General features: G+C 41.1%; 1 protein-coding gene across 1 annotated transcript in view; it reads left to right on the top strand.

Moving 5' to 3' along the window:
- The window catches only part of LOC149215205 (inositol hexakisphosphate and diphosphoinositol-pentakisphosphate kinase VIP2-like), a 556818-nt gene that overhangs the window by 475242 nt on the left and 61315 nt on the right, over nt 1–20261 (top strand). The gene's annotated exons all lie outside the window — the stretch shown is intronic.

Genomic DNA, 20261 nt, shown 5'->3' with positions numbered 1-20261 from the left:
TTCCTAGGTCCACATTGTTCTACCTTCTGAAATGATCATTCCTATTTTTTTTTTAGTTATTTTGTGTAATTGGGGAACATTCTTTATATGCTTTTTGAGAAGCAATCCATAGATAAATTATTTTGGATTTCTGTAACAGAGATAATTAGTTATGATTGTTTTCAATTTAATTCTGAAATTATCTTTGTTCGACTTGGCTCGTCGAAAACTTTTTTCCTATTTATATTTTACTCAGTGTATGCTTTTTTGACTAAGTATTTTTGTCATCTAGGAATTAGAGGCTTAATTTCATAGGATAAACATAAATGATTGCTTTTAACCTGAATATAGATAAAATGAGCATGGGCTTTGTTATAGTAAAATCTAGCACCCTAGTGCAAAGTTTCACTAGACAACCTAGATGAAGTGCAACAATGAGAATGTCACCATTGTTACCTGAGCAATAACTCCCCTAGTTTTAGTGATGGACACAATCCAATACAAGGGAGGATTCTCTAGTAGATTTTAGGGATCAAATAGCCCACTTACCTTAAGCTAGGCGCCATGCTTCCTAAGGGTTCTACAGTAATTTCCACCCAAGGATAAGAATAGGAAATTAGGGTTTATGGTGGATTGGAGAGTAATTTTCAGACTTGACTTCAAAGGTTCCTATGACTCAATCTCAAGGCATAGGTCAACCAATAGTAGCTCAAGATAAGTTTCCAACGCAATAAAAAAAATTACATTTGGTTGTCATTAACTAGTTCTTTAAATCATAATTCACAACAATACAATTCTCTTATGTGATTTCTACCAAAAGACTTTGTTTAAAACAATACAATAGTTGATAACAACAGCAAATTTAGCTCCAGAAACTATGATAATAAAGTGGATAAAATTATGGGTAAACTAAGAATAAATAAAAATAATTTTCTATGGTTTAAAAGGGTTATAACGAAATTGAAACCCTAGGCGTCATTTGTAAATTTGGGCTGGAAAATGCGCATAAAGTGGAAGTTTTTCTTATTTAGTGCATTCCAAATAATTCCCAACCCTAGGATATCAATGTTCAAGTCAATAAATGTTGAAAATATATGGTTTTGCTGAAGTAGCCTCCTCTTCTGCAAATAAAATCAACCTTCTTTCCCATCACTAGCACATTGGAAAATCTATAGAAATCCTTTTCGGAAATCTCCTCCCAAATCTCTATTGAAACCCTTGTTGTCGATGTCTCCCTTTGTTTCAACTGTGCCCTTGCTAACTTTGCAATTGGGTGAGTCGAACAACTCAAGTGTGTCTCTCCAACCCCATCGACTTGCTCTTATAATCTCTCGTTGAGCAACCAACGACCATGATCTAATCACAATCGATGGCTAAGATGATCTTGATTCCATCACATGACTTTTCCGTACCGTAAGTATCTAGAGAAAAATCGATTTTCCTCAATTAGTTCGATCTAATTAACCAGTTTTCCTAAGTTAGACTTAGGGAAATTTTAATAATTGGTCAATTAATCTAATTGAGGTGTTTTCTCGCGAAACATTTTCGAGAAAATGTGTTCTTTGGCCTCATAGGCATCATAGAGACTAGAACACTTGTTTCATGCTGCCAAAAACTAACACTCCACAATAAACTAGAGAAAAAAGATATACTGCAAGAGATGTGTCTCTCAAGTTGTTCAATGATCAAATGAACCATGAGCTTGTGCTTCCTTCATATATACTATGGAAACCAAGTGCCTTAGTCCAATAAGGCTAAAAGTGTTAGAAAAATAGTACAAAGGACAAGTGTTCTTAGGGCTTGGTGTCTAGCCTAGGAAAAAGTATTCTAACATGATCCTTTTGACTTAACTTTATGAGAAATAAAGTTAATGTGACTTTAGGAGACAAAGCCATAAAGTATTTTTTGATTCATTAATGAAAAGGGGACTTGGGGGATAAAGTGACTTATGGGTCAATGAGAGATTAAATCCCCGCCCTTGATCTCAATGTCTAAGATCTAATCTTAGCTATTGGATCGTAGGATTAGGTCTCACCTTATTATGAGGGGAACAAAAAGAGAAAAGCAAAGGGGAAAAAGCACCATTAGCTTTCATTTCTTCATGAGCTTTGGAGAAGAGGAGAAGAGAGCCAAGGGAGAGGTATAACCATTGTTCCACGGGGACTCGTCCCCCAAGGTTGGGTGTTGGGTGCGCACACCCCTCGCAGCCCACGCACCTGGGACGAGGGGACGTCTGGGGAAACGTTTCCTCACGTCCCCCTTTTGGGGAGACGCAGGGGGGGACGTTTCCCCACTATGGGGGATGAAACACCCCAAAAGGGGGATGCCTGGGTGTCCCCCCTCAAAATGGGCTATGCGTCCCCCCTTAAATTTGCTTGTAAACAATGATTTATGACAGGGAAAACCTAGTATTTGACCATATTTCCCTACTAATGCTATGCAATTCATGGTAATGTTAAATTCTTAAGTAAAAGTGACATTCTCCTTTATTTTTCATTTTCATCCTTTTACTTAAATTTTTAACATTACCATGAAATGACTTAGGATGTTTGAGAGTGGTTCCGACCTCATTGGATTTCATATGGAGAAAGTAGAATTTTAGATCTCACTCAAAATCCAGCAGACTTAACAGTTTTTCAGGAATTCAGGATTCGATGGATTGCAATGTTTCCATTGCATTTTGTCATGTACAAGGGGGTATGGAATTAGTATTTAATCAAGAGCACCAAGCCCTCTGTGTATTTTAGAGTGACTTTTAGACTCATCACTCCATTGTTTTTGAGTTTTAGCTATATCAATTTACTATTCCAGACTTTAGATTTCAGTATCTATTATAGTCTATTTTTCTTAGTACTAATTAGATTCTAGAATGATGAATGATGAATTTAAATTTTAAATCAATTTAGAATCTAGAATGATGAATTTAATTTTTAAATCAATGTAGATTCTAGAATGGTGAATAATGAATATGGATCAGAGTATTTCATTATTGAATCTCGTGGTCTATGGATGAATCATGTATGTATTAGTAAGGATGATGAGTATGGATCAATGTATTTCATTATTTAATTCAAATATGTATGTATTATTGTATTTATGCTTTCATTATAGAATATGAATTTGATATATATATATTAAAACGGAAAAAATTATATACCCCGACGTCCCCCCTAAATTTCCCTAAAATTTGAGGCTACTCCCACACGTCCCCTTTGTGCGTCTCCCCACACCCGCGTCTCCCTGTCCCGAAGTCTTGGTGGAACATTGGGTATAACAAGAGAAAGAAAAGTAAAATATGTTGATTTGGGGTAGCATCGGATCTGCTCTAGTCATGAAAATTGGTGGAGAGGTTAAAGCACATAAAATCTCCAAGACCCATAAATGGTTTTGGCAGATTCTAACAGGTTTGGGAAATATTAAAATAATTAATATTTTTAATGGAAAATAAAATATTAATGGGTATTAATATAAAACTGGGTTAGAAGGTTCCAAAAGTCATGGATCAAGCCAAATCTCATCTTAGCTATTGATTAGAGATGTAATGTCGGCTATTGAAGGACCAAGAGGAAAAGTAAAAAAGGAGGCTTGAGGGTCAGTTAGAAGACACACCAGAGTGATCAGTCATTTGATTTACTAGAGCGGGGTTGCTAAGTAAAGTCGAATCAATGATCAAGAACGAGGGGTAGTGAGAGGCAGAGATAGTGCCAAGAAACCAATGCAGAGGCAGAGAGGCAGACACAGAAACCATAGCAGGGTACACAGAGCCCAGTAGAGACAATGCAGAGGCTAGAGGGCTTGCGTCATCCATGCAGAGGGTTCCAGAGGCTGTGCAGTGCCTCAGAGGGCTGAGGCAGAGGGTTCTGAGGATGATGCAGAGGCCAGGAGGGATGACGCAATGCTTCAGTGCTGCTGGAGAGGGTTTCGTGGGGCAGGTTTTCTAAATACCTGCTTCCGAATAGAGAGGTATTACTGCCGGTTATTTTTCTCTGTTAGGTGAGCCAGTTTGGCACCCAATTGTACTCAAGGATATACTGCATAATAATAAACCCTCAAAATTGTTGCACCAGTTTTCCCGCATTGGGTTTTTCTGGGGACGAGTTGTCCAAAAATAACGGTGTCACTTGTGTGTTTGTTTTCTTTCAGCTGTTGATCTGTAGATGGTTGAGACTGTATTGTGTTTATTTCGCTATTTATATGTCTTAAATAACTTGTTTGTAGTTAACAAGTAGAAGAAATAAACCAGAAGAATACAGATTAAATTTCTAAGAGATAGACATAGAAATTTCAACATGATATCAGAGCGTGGTTGCAAATCACAGGAGAGCTGAAGGCATTAGGTGAGGCAAAGCATTTGCAACAGAATCAACTGTCTCGAGTGATAAAAGATGATCCTTGCAGAAAGCAACAGAAGAAGGGTTGACGCAAAGGGACTAAGTCATCAGTTTGGGCCAGAGAAAGGCCAGCGCAGAGGTTGAGGAGGGCAGAAAAAGGCTCACGTAGAGCCACACAGAGACCAGGAGGGTCGACGCAGTTGGTTGAGGGAGCATTTTTGCCAGTGCCGGGATTGCGCAGAGCATAGAGGCTCAATTCTTCAGTTGCTGGGGCATAGGAACCTGTGGGCAGTTTTCGGGAGTGAAGCTAGTGGGGTACTTCGGGTAGAACAATACCTAACAAGGCAAAACCAAGGTAGAGGGAGTCGATACTGAGGTGGATTTCTAGCCAAGAAATCCAGATCAGTGTTGCAAGTGCACAGAAGATCGAAGAGGTACGACTTGACGATTGGCTGGAGGATTTCCAGAAGGGAAATCGTGACTCAGAGGGAGTCTAGCAGAGAAATTCCAGGCAGGAAGTAGAGAGACTTAGCAGGAGTCGAAGAGAGAACTTCTGGAAGGAAGTAGAGCAATGTTCCACCAAGACTCCGGTGCGGGGAGACGCGGGTGCGGGGAGACGCACAGGGGGGACGTGTGGGAGTACCCTCAAATTTTAGGGAAATTTCGGGGGTGCGGGGAGTCGTCGAGGTATATATATATAATTCAAGTTCATATTCATTGTTCACTGTTCAATAATGAAAGCATAAAAATATTAAATAGACAATTGAAATTTGAATCATTGATCCATCCTCATCATTCATTTTCATACATACATCATTCATATGACATACTCAAGTGACAAGTCTCATTATTGAATTAATTATTATTCATACATACGATGAGATTCGAAAAGCAAAAATAAAAATCAATAATAGAATATTCAAATACATTGATCGATATCATTCATCATTCAATGGTTCATCATTCTACAATCTACATTGATTTAAAAATTAAATTCATCATTCATCATTCTAGAATCGAAATTGAAAGCAAAACATACTAGTATATTTTCAAAGTTTGAACACTAAATCTATATAACTCAAAGTTTCAAAGTTCAAACTCAAAAATAGTTAAGAGTGAAATGGAAATGACTTTGGGTTGAAATGAAATGAGCTTTTAACTTTAAGGTTTAGGCTTTTAAGTTTTAGTTATTTAGTTTTAATTTTAGTTTTAAAAAAAAATTAATGGTTTTGATTTTTGAATTTTTGATTTTGAATTTTGAATTTTTAAGTCTTATTAGACAAATTTAAAGGGGGACGCCCAGGCGCACCCTTTTTGGGGAGTCTAGACTCCCACATTGAAGGGGGACACCCAGGCGCACCCTTTTTGGGGAGTCTAGACTCCCACACTGAAGGGGGACGCCCAAGCGCACCCTTTTTGGGGAGTCTAGACTCCCACACTGGGGAAACGCACCCCCTTGCGTCTCCCCAAGACTCCCCAAAAAGGGTGCGTGGGGAAACGCACCCCCAAGAGACTCCCCGTCCCGGGTGCATGGGGTGCGAGGGGTGCGCGCACCCGACCCTGGGGGACGCGTCCCCGTGGAACACTGAAGTAGAGAGATGGCCATGAATGGGCTGAGGGATCAGGACAGGCTGGACGGAGCATCCAACTTTGTGGTTTGGAAGGCCAGGATCCTGTCCATTCTAGATAGACATCGCATCAAGGCCTTCGCCTTGAGAACAATGGCGATCTCAGTTGACCTGACTGATAATGAGAAGTAGGAGGAGGCAATGGCCAAGGCGAAATGCGTCATCCTTGATGGGGTCAAGGATCATGTGGTCCAACATATTGTTGAGAAGGAGACAACAAAGGAAATGTGGGATTCCTTGAAGAAGTTTTACCAACATAATTCCGTGCAGAGGAAGATGTTGCTTGAGAATCAGCTGCAGTCATACCAGATGCAAAAGGGGGAGCAGATAAATCACCTCCTCGGTCAGTTGAAGAAGATCCGAGACCAACGACTTCCATAGGTGCCACACCGGAACAAGAGATGTTGGTGAGGACTACTCTAAACGCAATCTCCGAGGAGTGGGAGACATTTTTCCATAGCATTCTAGGCAGAGCGAATCTTCTAGATTGGGAAGAATTGCGGGTGGCTCTTCGTCAAGAATAGATCACATGGTTGAGCAAGACGGGAAGTAGCAGCAAAGGAGTCTGGATCAAGAAGGAAGAAGAAGAGGATGCAGCTCTGGCATCTACGGAAAAGCAGGAGAAGACGAAGAAAAAGGACCTCTCAAAGGTCAAGTGTTTCAACTATGGGGAATTGGGTCATTATGTGAACCAGTGTCCGAGGAAGAAGATTAAGGGAGAGGCGTCTGACTCCAAGGTAGCGCCAGTGAAGGCGGAGAAGGAGGTAAAGGAGGATGACGATTGTCCCATGAGTGCTCATGTACCTCTAGATAAGAGGTGGGGAGACATCGAGCTATAGTTAGGAATACTACAGGCGATGAGGGGCAAGATCCTTGAGGTACCCAACCTCTTGGATTATACCTTGCTACAGGAGCCCCGAAGAGAGAGTAGCAGGACTAGCAGATGTCGGTAGAGACGGATGCAGATGAAGCGACAGAGAGTGCTACAGTGCAGGAGTCCCCGGGCAGCACAAGGCTAGCAGGTTGCAGCAGTGCGAGAGGCACGAAGAGTGTTGCAACAATGCAGGATGGCACAAAGAGGTTTGCAGCGGTGCAAGATGCAGGGAGTAGTTTTAGCAACACAGAGGTCGTTGAGGGAGCACTTGATAGCGACAGAGAGAGATTCAACATCAGAGTGTTTCTAGCCTGACAGGATGTCAGTGGTTGGGTGGATCAGTTACTTACTTCTCAGTAACTGAGTTGTAATGCAGTAGCAGTTAGCAGTAGCAAGATGCAACATGATGAGAGGAGGTTGTGGTGCAGATGCAGTGTTGGGAGAAAGGACCAGCGACAACACAGATGCAGAGGGAGTTGCTGTACGGATGCAGAAGTGGCAGTGGCAATAGTGCAGAGGATGTTGGGCAGGGAGGCGTAGCATTAACACAGGTACTGGTGCCGTATAATTAGAGTGATGCTCAGTGAGTATTACTAGAGCACAATCCTTGCTAAGAGGGAGTGTTGATTTGGGGTAGCATCGGATGTGCTCTAGCCATGAAAATTGGTGGAGAGGCTAAAGCACATGAGATCTCCATGACTCAGAAATGGTTTGGGCAAATTCTAATTGGTTTGGGAGATATTAAAATAATTAATATTTTTAATGGAGTTCTTAAGTCTAAACTTAGGAAAAATAAAATATTAATGGGTATTAATATAAAACTGGGTTAGAAGGTTCCAAAAGTCATGGATCAAGCCAAATCTAATCTTGGCCATTGATTAGAGATGTAATCTCGGCCGTTGAAGGACAAACAGGAAAAGTATAAGAGGAGGCTTGAGGGTTAGTTGGAAGACACACCAGAGTTATCAGTCATTCGATTTACTAGAGCGGGGTTGCTAAGTAAAGTCAAATCAGTGATCAATAGCGAGGGATAGTGAGTACTAGACAGAGAGGCAAAGATAGTGCTAAGAGACCAGCACAGAGGCAGAGAGGCAGACGCAGAAGCCAGAGCAGGCTACGCAGAGCCCAACAGAGACAACGCAGAGGCCAGAGGGCCTGCATCATTCACGCAGAGGGCAGGAGTGATGTAGAGGGTTCCAGAGGCTGTACAGTGCCTCAGAGGGCTTACACAGAGGGTTTTGAGGCTGACGTAGAGGTCAGGAGGGCTGACGTAGTGCTTACGTGTTGCTGGAGAGGGTTTCATGGGGCAGGTTTTCTAAATACCTACTTCCAAATAGAGAGGTATTATTGCCGGTTATTTTTCTTTGTCGGGTGAGGCAGTTTGGCACCCAGTTTTACTCAAGGGTATACCGCGTAATAATAAACCCTCAAAATTGCTGCACCGGTTTCCCGCATTGGTTGTACTCAAGGATATACCGGGTAATAATAAGCCCTCAAAATTGCTGCACCGGTTTCCCGCATTGGGTTTTTCTAGGTAAGAGTTGTTCAAAAATAATGGTGTCACTTGTGTGTTTGTTTTCTTTCAGCTGTTGATTTGTAGATGGTTGAGAGTCGAGACTGTATTGTGTTTATTTCGTTATTTATATGTTTTAAATAACTTGTTTGTAATTAACAAGTAGAAGAAATAAACTAGAAGAATACAGATTAAATTTCTAACGTATAGACTTAGAAATTTCAACACAAGAGATAGTACAACAAGTTTCAAAATGAGAACAAGCATGAATTTCGAGGTGGAGGACGAGAAGAAAACTGAGTGTGAAAATCAAGGAGCCTATCAACATTTATTGTAGGTTGTCAGAGCGCAATTTTCTGAGCAGATAAGGCTTCATTTTCGAGGTTTTTAGAGAGCATTCACTGCGCTATCAAGGAACGAAAATCAAGGTGTCAGAGCACTAAAATTGAGGGTTGATTTCGAGACTGTCAGTGTGCAAACTTTGAGGTAGTGGTACGAATTTTGAGGGGAACTAGAAAATAATTCATTTTTGTCAAATTGTACAATAAAGGCTTGATTTTTTGAGTGAGTTGGGCACAATTTTCTAGGAGCTCTTAGGAACAAAATCCAAAGAGCAACTACAACACATTTCCTAAGGAGTTTTGAGAATGAAATCAAGGAGGTAAGTTTACTGTGTGCATTTCATTTCTTCTTGTAATAAATTCGCTAATAAGAAATAAAAATATTTCCTATTGTCACCTCGCTTGCACACCTAGGTTAGTGTGGGAAAAATCCTCAACCCCACAAGGTGTGATCTTGGTGGCAAAATAAGAGAAGGGATTGTCACCTAATCCTTACCCTCTCCGTTAAATCTTTTTCTTAGTTAAGCTTAGGGGTGTGGTCCCTAAAGAAGGTTAATTAAAGGAAATGTGAGTTTCTAGGAGACTAAAGTTAGAAGAATATACTTATCAAAGATAACTTGATTCCAAAATGTGAACAAGGATATACATATATGAACAACATTAAATGATATATTCAAAGTATAGACTAGTGCTTCAAAGTAAATGACAAATGCTTGTTCAAAATAAGATTCAAGATATAATGATAAATAACCTTGCAAAATCAAATGTTAGACGAAGATTAGGATATAAATATCACTTGTAACTATAAAGGAAATAATACTTGGAAGAAAATGCTCAAGTGACAAGACAATGACATCAATTAGTCATGAGCTAAATGATCAACAAAGTAACAAATACATGAAATAACTTGAAATAGCATTGCACCAATGAAGAATGATCCGAGTACAAGAAAGGTAATAGTTGCAAAAGTAAAAGATTCACAATACTTGCATAATAGAATAAATGTTTCTTGAAATAAGAATGATATTTGCAAATAAGACTAAAATAATTCCAAGATAGCATTTGTAGGAGAATTGCATTTACAAGTAAAGTAAAGTTATGATGTAGATGTGCTTTTGGTTTATTTTATTAGTTATATTCTAAAGAAAAGTTTCAATTGAGCTCTAGTCCCTTGACCTCAGCCTCGCTCGGAATCTGGATCTCATAGTGAGGAGTCAATAGGGATGGAGGGTCCCTAGAGTCTGTACAACCAAGTTAAGTTGGAGGTTGATTTTAGAGATGCTTGAGTGAAAGTGAAATGACAATGCCCAAAATAAATTGCACTAAAAACTTCAAAGAAAAATTAAAATGGAACCAACTAAATGATACTTGGCAAGGAATTTAAATGGAGTTGTATGCTTCACAAAGTACTTGAAGCCAATGAACCAAGTATGAAATTGTAATATTGCTTCCAAGTAAAGATGCTCCAATAATGTCAAGATTGATCAAAATAGCTTATGAAATATCTTGCCAAGTAAAGAAATGGAAATGAGAAAGTGAAACTAATCAAAGCTTGCAAAGTGAAGTAAGTACTTGCTTGTAACTTGAATGCACACAAAGAAAATTTTCTCATAAAGAAATGTTGCAAGTTGTGGCTTGAGGAAAAGTAAATTGCATACAATGTGAAAATTCCTATACCCAAGGAACCCCTACTGCAGTGAAATTGAATTTACTTCTCCTACTTGATTTTAAATAAATTATCAAGTTATTTTCTGAAAAATACTGAAGTAAATTACTTCTACAACCTACACCAATTTAATTTGATTACATGAAACAAGAAATTGAGCAAAGAATAAGATACATAGGACACCGTTATTTTTGGACAAAATAGCCCCCGGAAAAACCTAATGTGGGAAAACCGGTGCAGCAACTTTGAGGGTTTTATATTATTAAGTAGTAGTTCTGAATAAAATACTGGATGCCCTCCCAACAATCCAGTTACAGAGAAAAATATAAGGGCGGAAAATTGAGTGAGATTACCTCACTTGACCCGATAGTTTCCGACTGATCCGACAGTAGAATTGGCTAACCCCGACTATCCCTACGTTGGCCCTGCGTCATCCTTACAGGCTCTGTGTCAGCCCTGCGCTGTCTCTTCTGCCTCTTGGAGCTTCTGTGTCAACCTCTCTCAGTTGTTCCAGCAGCTCCCCAGTAGTTTTGGATTTCTGCGTGAGGGAAGCCTCACTTGTGCGTTGGCCCTTTTGGCTTTGCGTCAAGACTGCGTGGGCCCAGACTGGCCCAACGTCAGTCCCTCTACGTGTTGTGCTGCCTCCACTAGTGGCTCTCCGCCTCTCTGCCTAGTATTCCCGAACTATCCCTGCCCCTCTGCTGCAGAATGATCACTTAGTTTGAATTTCTTAGCTTCCTAGCCTCATAAATCGAACTCTAGATCAATTCGTTCTCTCCGTGTGAGTTTCTAAATGAACTCCAAGCCTCCTTATACTATTCTCATTGAGACTTCAACAACCAAGATTAAGTCTCTAATCAACGACTAAGATTAAAACCAGACTTGATCTGCTTTCTAGAACATTCTTACCCAAATTTTGATTAATACACATTAGTACTTTATTTTTCTAAGTTTAGACTTATGAACCCCATAAAAAATATTGATTATTTTAATAAAATACAATCCGGGTGGAATTTCACCAAAGGGTTTCTGGGTTCTTTAGAACTCATGTGCCTTAGCCTCTCCACCAATTTTCATGGCTAGAGCACATCTGATGCTACCAAAAAACTAGCATACAAGTATTTTAACTTGAAAAAGGAAATTAAAGTTGCACAATTGCAAGCACTTGAAAATTGAAATAACAATCTACATAAGGTCACTTGCAAATAAAATAAATGTGAAAGATATGTTAATCCCAATAATTAATATGAGTGTTGAGCAAATTAGAACAAGTGAATAAGTGTGAGAGTTTGAACCATGCAAAGTCAATCCACCCAAGAGAAGCTTCCCCCTAAATGAGGAGATAGGATACATGGAAGAAATCTCCCATGCTCGTACAAGCGAAACTAATTTTTTATTAGAGACTTCGTTATAATGATGAGCCTCTCAAAGGCCTCAACTCAACCAAGGGAGAAACTCTATGATAGTATTCAAGAAAAATCGAACTTCTCTTTGGAAATTTAAGCAAATGAGGAGCAAATGAGAAGCCTTTTGAAATCTGAAAAAAGTTAGGCCTGATTTTTCATGCAAAAATCAGGCTTCTACAAAAGTTAGAAAGTAGTAAAAAAGTTAGAGGCTAAGCCTCTATAGGTTCATGGCCTTCTTGGAGAAATAGGAAGCCTTTGAAAAGGCTCAAGGCCTTGAATGAATGCTTGCTCCAAAGCCTATGGCCTCTTTGATTTTCAGCTCCAAGTATGTGTTAAAGGACATGCAAACAAGAGTTATTCGTTTGGATCTCTCTTTTCTTCAAATCTGCCCCAAATGTGAGCTAGTTGGGGCTGCAAAACAAATCAGATTTTTTATCTTCAATCAACACTTTTCCAGATGAAGCTATCCAATCCTCCTTTTAATCTACACAATGCAAGCAAGAGGACAAAATTAGCTTCATGGTTTCATGTCAAAAATGATTTTCAATGTAAATCGAAATGCATGCAACAAGAGAGAAACTCTCTTATGCAAACAAGAAAGACCAAGCCTTTGCAATAGCTCTAGAATCCAAATACATTATTTGAAGCTGTTAAATTTTAGGTATGTTCTATGCTTAGAGAAATTTATTTCAATTTTGACAGCTAGCTCAATATCTTTTCCAGATTAGCAATCACATCAGCATTAAAGTAAACTGTAGATAGAACATAAACATCAATCGCAGAAGACAAGCCAAGACAAGAGGACACAAGATGTGGCGCTAGCCAGGGACAAACCCAATGTGGGGAAACCCTTGATCAATTCTTCTTATATGTTCTTCAATAGTTCAATAGAGAGAGAGAGAGAGAGAGAGAGAGAGAGAGAGAGAGAGAGATAGTACGTTTACAACAGAAGTCAACACTTTGACTTATCTAGATAAGAGCATAGATCATCTCTAAGACGATGATACATGAGATTAGTTGAAGACATGCTGCTTCAACTGATTCTCCAAGGTGACTCCTTCACCTATCGTTGTGCTGCATTTTGTCATCATGCTGCACCTCACCCTGTTGCACCATGCTGCACCTATCATCACTATGCTGCATCTCATCATGCTTCATTAATCATGACTGTACCCATCACTGTACTGCATTATGTGCCATTGCTGCACCATGTTGCCATTTTGACCTATGTGCTGGTTGCATCTTGCTTGCTTGTTGTCCCTACCTTGCTTGTTATCCCTAGCATGCTTGTTGTTGCATGCTAGTTGTCCCTTACATGTTAGTTGTAACATTGCATGCTTGGTGTATTTGCTGCTAAGTACCATACAACTGTCCCAATGTTAGTTAGTTGTCCCTTGCATGTTGCTCTCCTTCGGAGACAGATGCTCCGGCTGTTTCAGCAGTTTCCTACAGTTCCGGCAGTGCCGGCTGTTCCTGGCTGTTTCAGTAGTTCCAACAATTCTGGTTGTTCCTGTCAGTTCCGACAGTTCTGGCAATTTCAGCTGTTCCCAACAGTTCCGGCTTCTGTCCTCTGTGTTAGCTTTCCCGCCTGTTCTGGCAGTTCCCGACAGTTCCGGCTTCTGTCCTCTGCGTTAGCTTTCCCGCCTGTTCTGGCAGTTCCGGCTTCTGTCCTCTGCATTAGCTTTCCCGCCTGTTCCGACAGTTTCGGAAATTCTGGCTATTCCCAGTAGTTTCGGCAGTTTTGGCAATTCCTAGCAGTTCTGGCAGTTTCGACTTTTCTCGGTAGTTCCAGCTAGTTCCGGTAGTTCCGGAAATTCCGACAATTCCGGGCAGTTCCGGCAGTTCTGGCAGTTCTGGCTGTTCCCTATAGTTCCGGGTTCTGTCCTCTACGTCAGCTTTCCTGTCTGTTCCGGTAGTTCCAGACAATTCCGACAATCTTGGAAATTCCGACTATTCCCGGCAGTTCCGACAATTCTAGCTATTCCTAGCAGTTCCGGCTTTTCTCGGTAGTTCCAGCTAGTTCTAGCAATTTCGGGTAGTTCCAGCAGTTCTCGGCAGTTCCGGTAGTTCCGGCAAATACCAGTTGTTCCCGGTAGTTTTGACAATTCCGGTTGTTCCCGATAGTTCCAACTTCTGCCCTCTGCATCAGCTTTCCCATCTGTTCCGGCAGTTCCGACAATTCTGACTTTTCCTAGCAGTTCCGACAATTCCAGCTTTTCCCGGTAGTTCCGACAATTCCGGTAGTTCCGGAAATTTCGGCAATTCTGACAATTCCGGGTAGTTCTGGCAGTTTTGGCTTTTCCCAACAGTTCCAGCTTCTACCCTCTGGATTAGGGCAGCGTTATCCCTTAGGATCTCTCCTCCTACTAAAACCCAAAGATAAGTATAGAGGAAGGGATCCAATGTGTGTTGAAATGACTTGAAGGCCACCTCTATTTATACTAAAACATTGAGCACAAGTGGGGTTTATTTGGTTGTTGGCTGACCTTGACGAATTGTCACATAACACAAATAAATTCATATCTCCATGAATACTTATCGGAATCGGATGATCGTTAGATCAATCCTACACCTCTAGATGAGAGGGATCCAAGAAAAATATCAGCTTCCATTAATAAGATGACCTACATGGAGTTTGGCCCTAGTTGCCAACTTTAACACTCCCTCTCAACTAGGGAGAACTCCATCTGCTGATCCATATGTCCGACTATACTATCTCTACCATCAGTGCCTTGCATTGCTCTACTTTGCTGAGCTTTGATCTGCTTTGTTGAACCATGAAGAAGAAGAATTGATCGAGAATGTCTCATACCATTTTCTATTGATCCGAATTTAGTTTCATCTGAAGAGAGTGTCACATCACTCTTACTGGCCCGAAGTTAGTTTTATTGATCCCAGATCAATATCACAAGAGAGTGTCTCAAACCACTCATATTGATCCCAGATCAGTTTCATTCATCCCAGATCAATGGAGGTCATCCTAGCATATGGAGTACGGTAGATACATCGATGCGTCCATCGATAGTACTACTATGGTCCCTAACCCCATTTCCCTGCTCATTGATCAGATGAGAGGTACTTCCCATGAGTCCCAGACTGCATGGGTAGGATGCCTCGACAGGAGAACTAATCATCTTGTCCATAGGAGAACGAATCATCCTGCCCCAAAGTCGCCATGGGAGAACTAATCATCCCGACCCATAGGATAACTAATCATCCTGTTTCACAGTTGCCACAGGAGAGCTAATCATCCCGGCCCACAAGATAACTAATCGTCCTGTTTCACAGTTGCCACGGGAGAACTAATCATCCTGGCTCACAGGATAACTAATCATCCTACTCCGCAGTCGCCACAGGGTATCACAGGGGAATGTTGAACCTGTCATCTTGTACATAGCGCACCACTAGGGGAGGGTGAGTCGCCCTGTGGTCGTATGTTGCTCCAGTAAGTACCCCAAGCCCCTCAGAGCTCCCAGAGCTCAATGCATGCAGAATGCAGGACCCTTATAAGAAGGTCTCTCAATGACTCCAAGTCATTTGGGAAAGTCACAGATTTGACCTTTCCCCGGGGCTTTGACAAAATGTCTGCGACCTGTACATCAGTCTCAATGCGATAGAACCTCTTCGCTCATCGACTTACCATATCCCAAATAAGGCAATATCTGATGTCTATCTGTTGGAGCAATCATTGAATACGAGATTCCTCAATAATCGAATTCCTCCTCTGGTTGTCACAGAGAATCACAGTGGTATTTATCATGTGTACAAACAACTCACTTAAGATCTTTTGCAACCATGCAGTTTCACATGAGATCATACTCGTAGCTATGTATTCGATCTCGGCGGTGCTTGTAGCAACCGACTTCTGCTTCCTGCTCATCCATGATATCGAAGCAGAATCCAAAGAGAACCAGCACTGAGAAGTGCTGTAGTGATCCTCCACATTGCCTGCCCAGTCAACATTCGAATAATCATGCAGTTTCATATTTCGGTAGTGTATCTCAATCCATGAGAGATTGTACCCTGAAGATATCTCAAAAGATTCTTGCACCAATCTAGTGAGGCTCAACCAAATATGAGCTTACCATGCTAACTGCAAAACATATATCCGGACAGAAGTTCACCAAGAACATCAACACGAATGAATTTATGAAACTCAGAGGCATTTCCCAAATCTGGTCCAACATGACTACCATATAACTTCTGAAAGTTAAGATCCTCGAGGTAGGCACAAGCTTGCAGTTTATTGTTCCACATTCGGAGTCCAACTCCCTCTTACTTCTGCAAATGAGAGGGTCTGCACCTGTCAGAAATAGGTCGTCCTCATAAGGTGTTGGTATGAGAGGTCTATCTTCCACAACCTTCAAACAATGGTTTGGATCGACTTCACTCTTAGTGAATCTCAGCTTCATTCGACAGCTATCAATCCTTTCATACTACCCCCGAGGAGTTTTGCTTCAAGCCATAGAGGGCTTGCTTCCACCTGCATACGTGAGATTACTGATCATTAATCTCAAACCCCTCGGGTTGTTCCAAACCTGTGGACTTGCTACATGAGGGGAATGGTCCCCTTGTAAGATTTTCCTTCGGTACATCTCAGACATGTACTTTCATGCTCTTTTTGAATTCAGGCATCCCTGTCACCATCTGCCTCACAGACCTCCGGTGCTATGTGTCAATGGACATTGTCCCCAGTGGAATTCCTGCAACTTGATACAACCTTGAACTCAAAAACATCTTTGGAAATTCTATTTTCAAAGACGTACCTTTCCATCAATGAGTGCCACCTCGTAACCTTTGACTTCCATTGTTGAAATGGACACCAGGTTCTTCTTGCGATCAGGTACATAAAAGAGATTTTGTAAATGAATCGAGTTACCCTCATTCAATTGAGGGGTAACATTCCCTACACCCTTTCCGAGATAGGTGGCATCAGCTCCAAGTATAATCCCACGATTGTTTCCATCTCTACCAAATTAGAGAGTTCACCCTTCTATCCGATGAAGTGCCTTGAAGCACTACAATCAATAAGCCAGATTCCCAAAGAATTTGAAGGAGAGGGCCAATACAAGATAACGCTTCTTTATCTTATCAAAAACAACATTTGATTCTTCATACCTGGGGTTCCTTGCTTTCTTTGAAGAGTCGGCCATTTCCTTGATGACCTGCATTACCTGTCATTCCTTTGATCATTGAAGATGTCCCTAGAATGATTGTTATCTTCATCAAGAGATGTGTCTCTGCCATTCAGACACTCCTTCACATCTGCCTTTCCTTCCACCCTTAGATCCAGACTTCCCATTGAAGTGATCTTTAGGTAGGCCATCAGAAACTTCTGTTGCGCCATTCTGATAATATTCTCTGCTTCAACTTCACCATTGGTGAATTTGAAGAGGGATGAGGAATCCACTGATCCTTTTGTCCTTTCTCAATTGTCTTCGGTGATTGCTCTTTCACTCTTGCTTGGGTATTGGCTTCACCTTAGCTTCGATACCATCTTAAATTTTAGGTATGTTCTATGCTTAGAGCAATTTATTTCAATTTTCACAGCTAGCTCAATATCTTTTCCAGATTAGCAATCACATCAACATTAAAGTAAACTGCAGATAGAACATAAACATAAATCGTAGAAGACAAGCCAAGACAAGAGGACACAAGATGTGGCGCTAGCTAGGGACAAACCTCAATGTGGGGAAGCCCTTGATCAATTCTTCTTATATGTTTTTCAATAGTTTAGTAGAGAGAGAGAGAGATAGTATGTTTACAATAGAAGTCAACACCTCGACTTATCTAGATAAGAGCATAGATCATCTCTAAGAAGTTGATACATGAGATCAGTTGAAGACATGCTGCTTCAACTGATCCTTCAAGGTGACTCCTTCACCTATCGTCGTGTTGCATTTCGTCATCATGCTGCAACTCACCGTGCTGCACCCATCATCACTATGCTGCATCTCATCATGCTTCATTAATGATCATTGTACCCATCACTGTACTGCATTATGTGCCATTGCTGCACCATGTTTCCATACTGACCTATGTGCTGGCTGCAGCTTTCTTGCTTGTTGTCCCTAGCTTACATGTTATCCCTAGCATGCTTGTTGTCCTTTGCATGCTTGTTGTTGCATGCTAGCTGTCCCTTGCATGCTAGTTGTAAGATTGCATGCTTGGTGTATTTACTACTAAGTACCATACAACTGTCCCAATGTTAGTTAGTTGTCCCTTGCATGCTGGTCTCCTTCGGAGGCAGAAGCTCTTGTTGTTCTGGTAGTTCCTGGCAGTTCTGACAGTTCCCGGCAGTTCCAGCAATTCCCTGCAGTTCCCACAATTCCGGCAATTCCAGTTGTTCTCGTAGTTTCGACAGTTCTGGCAATTTCAGCTGTTCCCGGCAGTTCCGACTTCTGTCCTTTGCATCAACTTTCCTGCCTGTTTCGATAGTTCCCGACAGTTCTGGCAATTCCGGCTATTCCCTGCAGTTTCGGCTATTCCTAGCAGTTCCGACAATTCCAGTTTTTCCCGACAGTTCTAGCTAGTTTCGGTAATTCCGGGCAATTCTTATAATTCCCGGCAATTACGGTTGTTCCCGGCAGTTCTGGCTTTTGTCCTCTGCGTCAAATTTCCCGCCTGTTACAACAGTTCCCGGCAGTTCCGACAGTTTCGGCAATTCCGACTATTCCCGACAGTTTCGGTAGTTTTGGCTATTCCCAGTTGTTCCAGTAGTTCTGGCTTTTCCCTTCAGTTCCAGGTAGTTCCGGCAATTCCAACAATACCGGGCAGTTCCAACAGTTCCCGGCAGTTCCCCCAGTTCCCAGCAGTTCCTGCTTCTGCCCTTTGCATTAGCTTTCCCACTTGTTCCGGCAGTTTCGGCAATTTTGACTTTTCCCGGTAGTTCTGGCAATTCATGCTTTTCCCGACAGTTCCAGCTATTCCCGACAATTCTGACAGCTCCAGAAATTTCAGGCAGTTCTGACAGTTCCAGAAATTTCGGGCAGTTCTGGCAGTTCCCGACAGTTCCGACTTTTCTCGGCAGTTTCGGCTTCTACCCTCTAGATTAGGGCAGTGTTATCTCTTAGGATCTCTCCTCCTACTAAAACCCAAAGACAAGTAGAGAGAAAGGGATTCCAAGTGTGTTGAAAGGACTTGAAGACCACCTCTATTTATACTAAAGCGTTGAGCACAAGTGGGGTTTATTTGGTTGTTGGTGGACCTTAACGAATTGTCCCATAACACAAATAAATTCATATCTCCATGAATACTTTTCAGAATCGGACGATCTTTAGATCAATCCTACACCTCTCGATGAGAGGGATCCAACAAAAATATCAACTTCCATTAATAAGATGACCCACATGGAGTTTGGCCCTAGTTGCCAATTTTAACAAAAGAACATAGATTAAGAAAGAATTTAAATTATGCTTTTCTGATCTAAGAGAGCTAAAGGAAAGGAAACTCCCTCTTTGCAATTTGTAAGATAAGATCATTGAGGAAAAATCGATTGGGTCCTTCAACCCTTGAGCTTGAGATTGAGTGACCAAGGAGATGATATACTCCTCCAATTCATACCCTAATGACTTTAGTAGTTTCAAAAGATGCATATTTCTTCCATACTGAGAGTTGTCCATCAACAAAAGCAACTCTATATCCTTTATCTTCAAGAGATGATATGGACAACAAATTCTTCTTCAAACCAGGAACATATAAAATAATGTCGACAGATGCATCACCTTCGGATTCCAATTGGAAGGATGACGTACCAATGCCCATGACTTTATATTTGTCATTATCTCCAAGTTCAACCTTTTATTTAATCTTCCTTTTAGTCAATTCAGATAAATGTTCACGATTTCCAGCCATGTGCCTAGAGGCACTACTATCCACTAACCAAATTTCATCAAGACTTTTAATGGAACCTATAAGAGTGTTAGGTCCCTATACTACTAGTGTAGCCCCCTATTGTTATTAGTGCACTCTCCATTGTATTGTGGTGCCCATGTAGTCCCCATATTGTTATTATTGTGCCCCATAGAAATCAACTATTGTTATTGTTGTGTCTTTACATTATTATTGTTATGTCAGCTCTGATTATATTGTGACCAGTGTTGCACGAAGCACCCCCCCCCCGGTTCCAAGCCCCGAAGCGCGTCCCGTACAGAAGCGCCTAGGAAGCTTGGCCGGAAGCGCGCTTCCGAAATTTTTAGACGCTTCCTGGAAATTTGGAAGCGCTGGCGCTTCCGAAGCGCCGAAGCGCGCTTCGTACGGCGCTTCCCAGACGCTTCCGTACGCTTCCAGAAAAGCTTCCGGAAAAGCATTTAGAAAATTGTTTTTTTTTTTCAATTTTTTTTTAAATTTTAGGTGAGTTTGCTTGTTGGGGGTGGGTCCACCTTGGGTTAGGGTGACAAATGAAAGCAAAAAAAAATATAAATATAGCAGATGCTCCCTCATGGTAATGTTAAATTCTTAAAGTAAAAGTGACATTCTCCTTTATTTTTCATTTTCATCCTTTTACTTAAATTTTTAACATTA

This window comes from Pinus tabuliformis, chromosome 1_1 (genome assembly GCF_031772625.1).
Source record: "Pinus tabuliformis cultivar Carrire ecotype Pingquan chromosome 1_1, CPIR1, whole genome shotgun sequence".
In the NCBI taxonomy this organism is placed as follows: Eukaryota; Viridiplantae; Streptophyta; class Pinopsida; order Pinales; family Pinaceae; genus Pinus; species Pinus tabuliformis.
The sequence above is the reverse complement of the archived record's forward strand: the minus strand, read 5'-3'. Positions and strand labels throughout refer to the sequence as shown.